Below are 12,069 nucleotides of genomic sequence, written 5' to 3'. Positions count from 1 at the left end.
TATAAACGTCAGATCAATTGCAGAAGATGTGTCGTTTACAGAAAAGGTTGGTGCTCCATTGTTTAGGCATATGAAGTCATAATCATTTACAATATTAGACACAATGTTACCATATGCATCAGTGGCAGCGTTACCCCAAGATACCGCCTTTGCATTGAGGTCCCCGGAAATAAGGGTAATCCCACTCAAACTTGCAGCTTTGTCAAAAATTGATTTCACGGTTCTTCTAAACGTTTCTCTGTGTTGATTTGGTGGAATGTAGACAGATATAATGTTTAAGTTTTTGCGCAAATTGCATGTGGAGATTCCAACCGCCTCAATATTGGAGTCGAATTGAATTACACTGTATGAAATGCTTCTTTTGAGAAGGATGCCCACGCCTCCGTAGCCATCCTGCCTGCCTTTACTGATGAAGTTATAGCCAGCGAAGCTGACGTTTGAGTTGTTTTTTATCCAGGTCTCCGACAACACAGCCACATCTATGCCGTGCTCGGAAAGGAAAAGCTCTAAAATATCTTGATTTTCTTTTCTATTTAGGCTTTGTATGTTGTATTGTAATATAATCATAATTAATTAATTATTTATAAAAGAAAAAGATCTGATTAGATACTATTATATAAGGTCACTAGTGTGTGACCTAGAATTTTCCACATTTTGATAGCTTGCTTTTATAATGTAAGACTCGACGTCTATTAATTGGTTGTCAATTTTATCCTTGAGGTTTTTCAAACTATATATCTGGGCTGGCGTAAAAGCCAAATGCTCAGACTCACTCATCTCTCTGAGTTCACTTACAATGCTGGACATGAATTTCTCCACTTCCGATACTTTATGGATGTTGTTTAATGCCGCACCATTCGGCAATTTGAAAGTTTCACCTTCTGCAACAGCTTGTTTGTATTCAGCCATGTCTCTGGCAGCATTTGCTTCCTCTCTTTGCCTATTTTTATTGATTTTGGATACTTTTGCTATTTTTGCATACGGGTACATTGAGTGGAGATATTTGGCTGATTCCTGAGTGTTGTTAAAAACATCGTTATTATCATTTTGTGGTCTCTTACTTGGTTTTTTAAGAGTTGGGAAGGATTCCTCCGCATCACCCGCTAGTACATCGAATCTATTTGAAAAAATTTGCGAATATTTGCTCCTTGCTTCGCGCTGAGAAAGATTTTCGATCGTCATAATACGTTTTATTTGGTATGCCTTTTCACGGGCTGGATATTTTTTGGAGAACGGTGCATGGTCACCTTCACAATTCGTGCAAACAACATTATCTGCACATCTCTGATCTTTTTCGTGGGCTACAAAACATGTTTTACATACCTCAGTTGTTTGTTTGCAGTGAGCAGCATAATGATTAAATCTGAAACATCGATAACACTGGCCGAAGGGAATGAAATGCTTTACGTCTCGTTTGGTGAACTCGAAGAATCTGACGGTCTTAGGAATTTCCGCACCTTTAAACATTATTTTCACTCTCTCGCCTTTATACATTCTGGTGAGTCTAGTAATGTCCAAAATAACTTTGTCCGATTGTATGGCATGTTTCAATTCATTATCCGGGATCTCCACCGGCACTCCAAAAATGATTCCAATTTTTGACACGAAATGTGCAAAAATCTTACACACATATCTTTCATTCTTTACCAATTCATTTTCCATAAAGTTGTTGGCTGCTAATGCACTGTTGCAAGTCACTTTTAGGCGTCCAAAACCGATTTTGCTAACATCTAATATACCAGGAATGTTGTGTTGTTTGATGATCCCTGATAGGCATATAGAATTGACTGGTTCGATGCGACCTTCAGCATTAATTTTGTCGGCGTAAATTATAAATGGACCGCGATGATCTCGATCGTATCTAAAATTGAAATTCGTTGATTTTTCATTATTTTGTTGTGTTGATGAAGTCATGGTATAAGTAAAGAGGTAGATTTAAATGAAAAAAATCTATAGAACCCTTGTTTTTATTGAATTCCTAAAACTTCAAAATAAAAGCAACAAGTGGGTTTGTTTACAATGCATTTTTTGAGCATTTTATAAAAAACGCGAAAAATGAATGAATAGTTAAGTTTTCTCCACATAATCGAGTTGTGAATATCATAAACTGATTGTTTCAATGCAAATCTCACCAATTTCTTCCATACAAATGGTCTAAAAACAATTTTAAAAATCATTGAATTTGATTGTTTTTAAAATTCTTTGGTATATTATTCAAACACCACACACACATACACAGTTTGTTTATATTGTTTTGAAGTTTTAGGCATACTCGAATGAAAAAATTTAAATTGACATAAAGATTTGGCTAACCTTTCTTATTAAACCATGGATGAAGTGCCGTTCGCCTTCTGGGGTGCGTTCACCTCAGCTGCCACATTAGAAGCTGTAATGTTTGCAGATTCAATTCCCATTGCTCCATTGTTGTTAGTATTGGGTTCTTTGCGAGATGGTAATGACGTAGCAGCAGTCACGTCAGTCATTAGTTGATCATTTTGTGTATCCGATTTTGTTCTCTTACTAGAAGAGCTGCGCGTTGCACTTCTACTTCTGTCTCTATCTTTATATCTGGAGGGGTGCCTGTTTTCAGGCGTTGTTAGGGGAGGGGGAAGATAACTTCCCTCCTCCATGTTGCCGTTATACGTATTCGTGTTGTAACGCTACTAATGCAACTAGCGCGCACAAGGAAGAATGAGTGAAGAAAAAAAGTCACGTACGCCGGTGGCGTACCAACACACACCACTCTAAAAAACTCCTAAGAGGTTAGGAATTTGAATGGAATTTTACTTTAAGAAACTAATACCCCGGTTACACTATTGAAGGTTAACCCACTGGGTTTAATAGATCCAGTGGGTTAATCTTTGCTGGTTACACTTAGCTTTTCGAGGGTATAAACTGTCAGCTGATGTTTGTTTACGTATACATACAAAATAACTAATAAAGTCGTGTGTTACACTTTTACAATTTCTCATATGAGATATCGTCCCCTCTTTGCTCATATTGGTATATTTTACACACAGGGATACATTTTTGTATCATGGTATCAATCTTACTTTTTGTTAAAAAAGTGTCTAATGAAAAAAAAAATAATTTGATGATTTCCAAATAACTTTAGATTTATTAACTCCATAAAATCTCATGCGACCAATCGTAAACGTGTAAAACACGACAAACTCTGTTGCAAAAACAGTTGCAACTTTTGGTACTTTTTGAGTAGAGTTGGATTTTTTTGCACAAATACCGAATACAACACTGTATTTTTAGTGGATTTGTGCCGGATTTAAAATAAACCCAGTCATGAGAGGATTTAATTTTTGTATGGCAAATCTGGTCAGATTTGACCAGATTAAGCAATAAATCCTCATAAAGTGGGTTAACCCCCACTATAAAAAGCACAATTCAATAATTTTAAGTTTATATATGTAGGATGTCTATTTTAATGAAAATAGATCCATATATTAACACAAATTTGGTCAGAAGCCCAAGGCACAAATCACAAAAAATAGGTTTTTTTTCCAATTTAGGCACCCGAGGGTGCGTTCATTAAGTTAAATTTGTAATTTTTTTTGATAGTTTATTCAGTTCAAAAAAGATCCAAAAAAAATAATGACGTTTCCTTAGGAAACGTGAAAATTAATTATAGTTAACACAAACAAGTTTTTTCTCGAATTCACAATGCACTCTTCGTCAAAGTAAAACGCTGCGAACGACGACTTATCTAAGCGAGCACAACTAAGCGAATGTATAAAGTAATTTTTGTAAGAGCTCACTTGATATCTCTATAATATACACACACATGTGGTCTGTTCCAGAACTGCAAGAAGCTACCAATTTTTACTATTTGTCCGATAACATAAAGGAAAAAATGTTATCGTAGTAAAAAATAGTAGCTTCTTGCAGGTTCAGGAACAGATCCATGGTGGTGTTTTTGTTTATTGAAAGCTACAACAACAACAGACACATAGGTACATACAAAATTCCAAAGAAATACATAACACACTTTAATAAAAGAACAACTGATTCAAATAAGCTCTGTTCCAGAACTAAAAAGTTTTTACAATTTTTACTACTTTTACACATTTTGCGTTCCCGTACACAAAATTTATATGAAAATCGTTTACGACTTTTACAACTTTTACGACTTTTACCACTTTATAAAGTACGGGAACAGGCCAATAATTTGTAAACAGTCACAGTCGTAGTAAAAAATAGTAGCTTCTTGCAGGTTCAGGAACAGACCCATGGTGGTGTTTTTGTTTATTGAAAGCTACAACAACAACAGACACATAGGTACATACAAAATTCCAAAGAAATACATAACACACTTTAATAAAAAAACAACTGATTCAAATAATTTGTAAACAGTCACACTTTTAAAAAGAGGTAAAACAAATTTTACTCAAAGTTGACATCATCAGTGGCGATTCGGCATCTGGAATCAAATGATTATGTAATAAATAAATATGGATATACCATATTTCAAAAATACATATGTATGTAATTTGCAATATTAAATGCGATTTCTTCTTTGTCCAATAAAATAATTCCATTCAACTTTTCGATGCAATTATAAAATGTATTGGGCATTTAATTTACTAAAAACACAATTTCTTTAAGAAAACACAAACCACTGATTTATTCACTCACTTTACCGTCTTGACGCTACGCTGGCAACTAAAACACTGAAGAAAGAAAAAACAAAATAATTCATACCATTTCTTCTTATCCTCTTCGCCTGATACGTTTGTTAACAACAACAAAACAAGAAACACATGAGTTTGACGCATAAACGCCATCAAAGCACCAAAGCCCCTTCTTCGCTTCTACGTCTTCTATTATACAATACACACAACTCTTTATTATAAAACAGCGTTCCGCAGCCGCGAGAGCACTGTTATTACTCTCGTTGACAAACATCCTCTCTCCACCCACGAAAAAGATGTTCTAACATAAAAAATATGTTTTACCCAAACATATCAAATTGAGATATGTTACAAAATGTTGCAAACATATATTTGTTTGCAACCGGTCCCAAACATATTATGTTTGGATCCAAACATATATTTGTTTGGATCCAAACATATTTCTAACATAAATTTTTCTGCGTGTAGTCTAAACGGGCTATAATGAGTCTCAATAGTCCCGGTCCACACTAGCGTGAATTTCATTAAAAAATTTCATGAAATTAGGTGTTCTTAAATCGAACTCCCCACTACAGCAATTTTATGATTTAACTCTACTATGGAGGTCGATCTAGAGACGCATAATTTCATATCAAAATTTCAGTGAAATTACTGTAGTGTGGCCCGGGACATAGCATAATAATCTGCTAAAAAAACACTTTAAACAGCCAACAATTTTAATTTAGGACACTTGAAGTTTTTTTAATGATCTTTTTCAATGTTAATTATCAATTTTATGACATTTCTGACGATTTCGGCCAAAAACGGTTTGCATATTTTTTGCATATTCTGCATATGCAAAATATGACCACGTTATTAAATTCAGATTTCTTAGAAACGAATTTTGGTCCAATCAGAATCTTCGTATCTTTATTATTAAAAAAAATATGCAAAATCCGATGTCTACTAATTACGGACGAAAATTCTTTTGGGGACGAAAACCCTTGGCGAGTATATAAAGAACATCCGAAATACAGGCCAGCCGTGAGACCAACTTTTGTCTTTTTGTATAAAGCATATAAGACAGCAGGAATTAGCATTAGCTCTGTTCCTTTACGTGCAAGAATCTTCAAGTTTTACCACTTTTTACTCGAAAAGCGTTCTTTTACTTCAGACACCATACAATTTATATGGGAGCAGTTTACAAGTTTTACCACTTTTGCCGTTTTTATCATTTTCAGAAGTAAAGGAACAGGCCAATTATATAATTGGGAGGACATGTCTTCAACGTCATGTTATGTCCAAAATTATAAGTTTTAACTTGCATCATACATACATCATACATTTTACGGGTTATGACACTTCGGAGCTGAAAATGTCATCTTGGCGATTTTAGTAGGGAGTTTTTAAATTAATTGCGAAAATGATATTGAAGGAAGCGCGACCTCAGACCTTGAACTCTATTTTGTTGCATATTGTTATTTATTTATCATTTACCAATGTGCATTTAGACCCATACACCTTTATTGTGAAATGAACAAGGTGTTGGAAAAATATAAGGACTTCGTTGCAAAGGGAGTTAACAGAAGTTAAGATTCAACTAGAGCAAGGCAGTAAAGTTGTTGAATGTATGCGATCAGTTTTCACCGAAGGCCAAATTAAAAAAAATATCACACCTAAGGCGATTCATTATACCTTGGATGATATTTCTAATGCAATTTATCTGCATGCAGTGGGACCAAGAGCATATAATCATTAGCTTTGTTCCTTTACCTTTTTAATGGTAAGAGTGGTAAAAGAGAAAAGTGTCAAAATTGTTCTCTCATGGACATTTTTACCAGAAAAGTAAAGGAACGGAAAAAATGGTAGATCTGGCAGCAATGTCGAAAAGAAACATAAAAAATCAATTTTCGTCTTTTATTTCACAGTTTTAAATTTAGTTTGTGAGCCTTCGACTTTTTTTTCGAAATAATCGTCAAACAAAAGTCGAAAAATCAGTTCTGCCATTTTTTACCTGCAGAAATTTGTCTGGTAGCCTGTGGTAGAAGAGAAAGCCATTTTCGATCTCCCTCTCTCACTCTCTTAAAAATTGCTTCCAGTTTTGCCAATTTTCGGGGTTAAGGAACGCTTTGCAGGTTAAAAATTGTAACAAATGGTAAAAATGGTAACCTAGGTAAGTAAGTCCCGGGCCACACTAGAGTAATTTCAATGAAATTTTAAAAAAGTTATGCCGTAAGTTTGTGAAATGTAGAGTCGTGAGGAAACTTGGCAACTCGCTTTATGAAATCGAGGACCTTCAGGGCCGAAGGATAGGTAACTATCATGCCAAAGACCTCCAACATATTGTGCCTCGTTGATAATTACCCGGCTGCGCAGTCGGTGGAGCATGAGACTCTTACTTTCAGGGTCGTGGTTCTTCCCCACGTTTTGGCGTTGAAGATCGGTTGACTTCCCGAGTCAGCAATCCTTCGACGGGTCTTTGGATTACTGCTCGGGTTTGTTTGTTATAGCATTGGTTTACATTTACGAAATCCACTCGATTTCAACTGTCAATTCCTTTGCGTATACGACAAATGAAAACTCATCTGAAATCCATTGGATTTCATTTGACGTTTGAGCAATGGAATTGACTGTTTACTAAGCGTTTACACCAGACAATTTGTCTTCAAATACAACTCTGATTTACTAACACATACATACATTTGTCGGCTGTCTTCCAGCTGTCCATCATATTTTCAGAGACAGTAAGGTTAACAATTTTTTGTCATTTTTTGTAAAAATATGCGAGATGATAATTGAAATGTGTTGAAAACAAAATAACATGAACAGAAACAAAATATGTGAACGGAAAACAAAAAGAAAAAGATGATTTTCATTCATAATTTTACAACTGTTTTTGCAGTTGTCTGGACGCCTACGTCACACAGGCAAGTTTTGGATTTTTGACAATCAAAACATGAACTCTACTGTCCTGTCATGTATAAACGTAGGGTTAGATCGAGTGGATTTCGTAACTGTAAACATAGTATTATATGCCATGTGTGTTAGTAAATCAGGGTTGTATTTTAGAACAAATTGTCTTGTGTAAACGCTCAATAAACGAATGAACTGAATATGGTTCCGTTCGTTCGTTTCACGGAATCGCTCCTTTGAACACAATTCGAATAATTTTATTTCAAAATATTGTTACGGAATTAGATTTAACTAATGTCCGTGTAGACGTTGTTTTATTCCCCGATACGATTTGTACCAAATAAAACAGGGTTCGTTTTAGATTACGTTTCTACAATGCTTTATTTACTTTATTACACTTATTCAGAACCGACTTTAATTACTAAGCACACAGCAAGTCTCTAGTTAGCACGCAGCTACACTTTTACTGATCTGTTCAGTTCAACGCTTAAAACACAACTCAACTCGCCATTGCCAGTTCCCCTGTATTTATACCCCAAAGTCTCCCTGTTCGAGAAATATCTAGAACATATGGCAACACCTCGAATCTGTACAACGAACACACAGACGCACATTCGCGCTAAAGGGGTGTTTACACTATCTTTGAATGTCATATGAGATGTCAAATTTGATACCTGTGAATGTTGTACACATAGTGTGACCACTATGAAAATTTTCATCTATCAAAATGATGTGGCAACTCATATGTGCATTTTTCATTTAGGGAGCGCTCTATTCGGCCATGTATTTTCGTATGCAGTTGAAAAATTAATTGTTAGAAGAAAACAATTTTACCAATAAAAATGAAGGAAATAGGTAAAGAAAACGAAAATGTGAGTGCGATTAAAGTTTTTAACGATATAAATTGTGTTATTTGTGTGATATATATTTTGTGGTCATATGAAATTGTATGCTAGTGTGAACGCAAAAACTAAAAGTGGTATGGACTTTGACAAACATAAAGGATGTCGAATGGATAAAAGAAGTGACAGCTCATATGACATTGGTAGATAGTGTAAACATCCCTTAAAGGGTTGTTTACACCATCTATCAATGTCGTATGAGATGTCAAATTTTCTACCTGCGAATGTTGTACACATAGTGTGACCACTATGAAAATTTTCATCTATCAAAATGATTTGGCAACTCATATGTAAATTTTTCATTTAAGGGTTGTTTACACCATCTATCAATGTCGTATGAGATGTCAAATTTTCTACCTGCGAATGTTGTACACATAGTGTGACCACTATGAAAATTTGCATCTATCAAAATGATTTGGCAACTCATATGTAAATTTTTCATTTAGGGAGCGCTCTATTTGATACGGCATTCTCGTATGTAAACATAAATTTACCAGCTGTTTTCTGGCATTCCCAAAAAAAAAATTGAAAAACAAAATCTTTTAAAAAAGAAAATGGAAAGTTATGTATATTTAAATATATAAAAAAGTAAATAAAGGGTGTTTATAATGTTATTTTCAGATCGATTGGTCGAAAGGGGCAGTGTTGGAAATTATTGCTTTGTGGCAAAAAATGAATGCCTCTATAACCCCAAAAACCTATTCCACCACAACAAACATGCTAGATATTCATTTTCCTTCAACCAAAATTAAAAATTTGCGCAAATTTGTAACTCAACAATAAATGTAAACAATGACAAAAACTGCGGTTTTTATATTTATAGGTTATGTCATACGAAAATAACACTTGTAGGTATGAACCATGGCAGAACTACCAGGTAGTGGTATCACACCAGCTGATCGAATATGAAAAGTCAAATCGCTTTATAAAAAAAATATTTTTGTTGTAATTTCCCCAACAACATAAAGGAAGTTTTGACATAACATATTCAAAATTTTACGATGCCACTACCTGGGTAATTGTGCCATGGTATGAACGCACAAATTGAAAGTTGTATGGATGACGTCAATTTTGACAAACATAGAGAATGTCGAATGGGTGAAAGAAATAACAGCTCATATGACATTGATAGATGGTGTAAACAGCCCTTTAGGGAGCGCTCTATTTGATACGGCATTCTTGTATGTAAACATAAATTTATCAGCTGTTTTCTGGCATTCTCAAAAAAAAAAAAAAAAGAAAAACAAAATCTTTTAAAAAAGAAAATGGAAAGTTATGTATATTTAAATATTTAGAAAAGTAAACAAAGGGTGTTTATAATGTAATTTTCAGATCGATTGGTCGAAAGAAGCAATCTTGGAAATGATTGCTTTCTGGCAAAAACATAAATGCCTCTATAACCCCAAAAACCTATTCTACCACAACAAACATGCTAGATATTCATTTTCCTTCAACCAAAATTAAAATTTGCGCAAATTTGCAACTCAACAATAAATGTAAACAATGAAAAAAACAGCTGTTTTTATATTTATAGGTTATGTCATACGAAAATAACACTTGTAGGTATGAACGCACAAATTGAAAGTTGTATGGATGACGTCAATTTTGACAAACATAGAGAATGTCGAATGGGTGAAAGAAATGATAGGTCATATGACATTGATAGATGGTGTAAACAGCCCTTAAGCGAACAACCATACTCACATACATACATGGGGGAATACAAGCGGACGACAAGCACAGTAATGACGTAATTACAACAACAAACAAATGCAAGAAATAAGAAATGACAACTAAACGATAATTACAAACAAAAGCACATTAATGAAAGGTAAAGTAACATCTAGAATAATGAAGAGAGTTCTACATGGTAGTTGTTGTTGCTTAAATAGAGTAACTGCGTAATAAAAACTTTACGTTACAATTCAAATTTTTAAATTAACGGAAATTAAACTAAACTAACTTAAACCTATCAGTTACATTCGTAACATTGCCTCCCGCTTAAGCCTGTTCGTCCCGAATAGGCACAGTTCCCTCTCTGTGGTATGGGCATTGGTAACACTGCCTCCCGCTTAAGCCTGTTCCTCTTGACTAGACGCAGTTCTCGATCCGTAGTGGTGGCAACCAATTTAGACGTACCCTCTACGCCGTCAGCTTTGGACTTTCGCTCTTTTCTCTCCAGGTATCGTGACGTTATATCTTATTTCTCGGTCACCCTCCTAAGTGCCACCTGGTCATCATCGGACTTGTCCTTCCTTGTTGTACGGCCGCTTTTCGATGGACCTTTCCTCCACGTACATCTTCGCTTTCTCGTCCTCGTTGCTGGATTTTTCCGCTTTCCTACGGGCCAATTGTCGGCGGCTTCCACCTTCAGCGTACGGACATCGACAGCGATCTCGCCGGATTCGGCCTTTGGGCGATGTTTGCTTTTCTCATTGTAGCCCACACTTATCGGTATTTCCACATTGGACCATGTCATCACACGGTGCTTTATGTCCAGGTTGATGTCGAAGGCAATCATGAAGTCTACACCAAGTATAACTTCGTCCACAATATCGGCCACTATAAAATCGAAATTTACCGATTTTCTACCCATGCTCAGCCTTTGGTAGGCCTTTCCATGTAGTCTCGCCTGTGGGCGTCCGCAATTTGACTCCATTTAACGGCAATACCTTCCCTTTTACCAAATCCTGTCTAATAATGGACTTTGTTGCACCGGTGTCCAATGTCAAGGTACGCAATACATCATTGACGAAGCCTTTAACCGTTAGGTTGTGATTCTCCTGCTGGACTATGGCTATAGAAATTGTGGGACCATCGTTTTCATCCTCTGCCAGCGGCGCCTCGTGACTGACGGAATTCATTTTATTTGATTCACCTGATGTCTCTCTTTCCAGATTCTTGGCCACCGGTTGGTCGTCGCTTTTTGAAGGCGGTGAGGTGGATCTGAGCCTTGGTCGTTGCAGTATGCATTCTCGTGCAATGTGTCCAGCTTTACGACAGTTGTAGCAAGTCTTTCTCGTTTTACCAGCCCCTCGTTTCACACGCATTAGTGCATCCTTTAGCGGATCGACAACGGTCTGGGAATTGTTGTCCTCAACTTGCAGCCTCCTCACGTTGTAAGCTTTAGGTTTCACCAGCATCCTCGCGGTTTCTTGGGTCAGGGCAAATGACACGGTTTCTGCAAATGTTCCTATCGGTGCCGCATACGTCGCAAATTTTATCTCTGGATCACGAATACCACTTGCAAATGTCTCAATCTTTATGCGGTCCACCAATGGATGTGTCTCTCCTGGATATGCCAACTGCGCCAACCGCTCTATATCAGCCGCAAAGTCTTGTAAGGTCTCATTTGGACTCTTCCCCTCAGTTCCATTCGGTAGATCTCTTGCTTGTGTTCACTACCGTACTTACGTTCAAGAGCAGACATTATATCTCCATAGTTGTTCCTAGAAGCGGCGGGAATACTCTGTAATACGTCAGCAGCATCACCCTTCAATGCCATAAGGAGTGATACCGCCTTTTCGTTGTCGTTCCAAGAATCTCTAGCAGCCACTGTCTCGAACTGTAATTTGAACACATTGAAAGATGTAGAGCCGTCGAACACTGGAGGCTTAATTTTTAACGCGTTA

This window comes from Musca autumnalis, unplaced genomic scaffold (genome assembly GCF_047663935.1).
Source record: "Musca autumnalis isolate F117 unplaced genomic scaffold, ASM4766393v1 scaffold_2, whole genome shotgun sequence".
Classification (NCBI taxonomy): Eukaryota; Metazoa; Arthropoda; class Insecta; order Diptera; family Muscidae; genus Musca; species Musca autumnalis.
This window is presented reverse-complemented; position numbering follows the sequence as displayed.